The sequence below is a fragment of the Vulpes vulpes genome, chromosome X (genome assembly GCF_048418805.1).
Source record: "Vulpes vulpes isolate BD-2025 chromosome X, VulVul3, whole genome shotgun sequence".
Taxonomy (NCBI): Eukaryota; Metazoa; Chordata; class Mammalia; order Carnivora; family Canidae; genus Vulpes; species Vulpes vulpes.
Genome location: NC_132796.1, coordinates 121,990,339 through 121,993,140, shown reverse-complemented (window position 1 = coordinate 121,993,140; position 2,802 = coordinate 121,990,339).

Genomic DNA, 2,802 nt, shown 5'->3' with positions numbered 1-2,802 from the left:
GAGCGCGGCCCGGGCCCCGCCGTCCTCCTCCGCCGCGGCCGAGCGCGTGGGCTGGCGGCGGGCGGCAGCCGGGGTCCGCCCGGAGCCCGCGGCCTTCGCTAGGCGACGGCGCCTCCCGCACTCGGACGCTCAGCGGCGCATTGTGAGGTGCGCGCCGCGGCCGTTCGCGGGAAGATGGCGGCGGCCGCGCTCGGGCCAAGGGGCAGGGTCAGCGAGCGGGGCCTGTGGCGCTCCGGGCGGGCGGAGGCTCTGCGGACCGCGGCTCGCGGGAAGGTCACATTTTGGGGGGCTGCCGTGGGCCCCGGGCCACGGCCGAGGTGCCGCGTGGCTGCCAGCAGTCTCGGGCGGGCGCCCCCGGGTTTTCCGCGTAGACGATCATGTCGGCGAAGAGGGAGAGTCTGACTCGTTCCTTGGCCATGTGAATGGCCTTGATGCCTCCTTGGGGCCTGACTGCGGAGGCGAGGCCTTCCAGGGTACGGTGAACAGCCGTGGGGACAGTGGACGTCCCTGTCGTGCTCCTGATCTCAGGGGAAAGGCTCCCAGCGCTTCCCCATGGAGAATGATATTTGCTGTGGGCTCTTCGGAGATGGCTTTGAAGATGTCGAGGAAAGTTCCCTCTATCCCTGCGCTCTGAAGGGTTTTGATGAGGAATGGAGGCTGTATGTTGTCAAATGCTTTCTCTGCATCTAATGAGAGGGTCCTATGGTGCTTGGTTTTTCTCTTGCTGATATGAGGAATCACATTGATGGTTTTACGAGTGTTGAACCAGCCTTGTGTCCCGGGGATACATCCTACTTGGTCATGGTGAATAATTTTCTTAATGTGTTGTTGGATCCTATTGGCTAGTATCTTGTTGAGAATTTTTGCATCCATGTTCATCAGGGATATCGGTCTGTAATTCTCCTTTTTGGTGGGGTCTTTGTCTGGTTTCGGAATTAAGGTGATGCTGGCCTCATACAACGAATTTGGCAGTACTCCATCTCTTTCTATCTTTCCAAACAGCTTTAGTAGAATAGGTATGGTTTCTTCTTTAAACGTTTGATAGAATTCCCCTGGGAAGCCATCTGGCCCTGGACTCTTGTGTCTTGGGAGGTTTTGGATGACTGCTTCAATTTCCTCCCTGGTTATTGGCCTGTTCAGGTTTTCTATTTCTTCCTGCTCCAGTTTTGGTAGTTTGTGGCTTTCCAGGAATGCGTCCTTTTCTTCTAGATTTCCTAATTTATTGGCGTACAGCTGTTCATAATATGTTTTTAAGATCGTTTGTATTTCCTTGGTGTTGGTAGTGATCTCTCCTTTCTCATTCATGATTTTATTAATTTGAGTCTTCTCTCTCTTCTTTTTAATAAGGCTGGCTAATGGTTTATCTATCTTATTAATTCTTTCAAAGAACCAACTCCTGGTTTTGTTGATCTGTTCCACAGTTCTTCGGGTCTCTATTTCATTGAGTTCTGCTCAAATCTTTATTAATCGTCTTCTGCTGATGAAGGTTTCATTTGCTGTTCCTTCTCCAGCTCCTTTAGGTGCAAGGTTACCTTTTGTATTTGAGTTCTTTCCAGTTTTTGGATGGATGCTTGTATTGCGATGTATTTCCCCCTCAGGACTGCTTTTGCTGCATCCCAAAGATTTTGAACAGTTGTATCTTCATTCTCATTAGTTTCCATGAACCTTTTTAATTCTTCCTTAATTTCCTGGTTCACCCTTCACCCTTTCATCTTTTAGCAGGATGGTCCTTAACGTCCACATGCTTCAAATCCTTCCAAACTTCTTCTTCTGATTTACTTCTACTTTCAAAGCATTATGTCTCCAAAATATGCAGGAGACAATCCCAATCTTTTGGTATCGGTTCAGACCTGATTTGTGACCCACAATGTGGTTTATTCTAGAGAAACTTCCATGTGCACTTAAGAAGAATATGTACTCAATTGCATTTGGATGTAAAATTCTGTAGATATCTGTGAAATCCATCTGGTCCAGTGTGTCACTTAAAGCTCCTGTTTCTTTGGAGATGTTCTACTTAGAATACCTGTCGACTGTAGAAAGCGCTACATTCAAGTCACCAAGTATAACTGTATTATTATCTAAATATCTCTTAACTCTCATTATTAATCAATTGATATACTTGGCAGCTCCCACATTCAGGGCATAAATATTGATGACTGTTAACTCCTCTTGTTGGATAAGTCCTGGAAGTATGATACAGTGTCCCTCTTCATCTCTCACTACAGTCTTGGGGATAAACTTTACTTTATCTGATATAAGGTTGGCTACCCCTGCTTTTTTTGAGGACCATTCGAATGGCAAATGATTCTCCAACTAGTTATTTTCAGGCTGTAGGTGTCCTTCTGTCTAAAATGAGTCTCTTGTAGACAGCAAATAGATGGGTCCTGCTTTTTTATCCAGTCTGACACCCTGTGCCTTTTGATGGGGTCATTAAGCCCATTCACGTTCAGAGTTACTATTGACAGATATGAGTTTAGTGCCATCATGATACCTAGTCAGTCTCTGTTTTTGTGGATTGTTCCCTTGCACTTCCTCTTTCTTTTACAGAGTCCCTCTTAATATTTCTTGCAGAGCTCGCTTGGTGGTCACATATTCTTTCTGTTCCTACCTGTCTTGGAAGCTCTTTATCTCTCCTTCTATTCTGAATGAGAGCCTTGCTGGATAGAAGATTCTTGGCTGCATGTTCTTCTCATTTAGGGCCCTGACTATATCCTGCCGGGTCTGTGTGGAGAGGTCTGCTGTTAATCTAATATTTCTCCCCATAAAAGTTAAAGATTTCTTGTCTCTTTCTGCTTTAAGGAT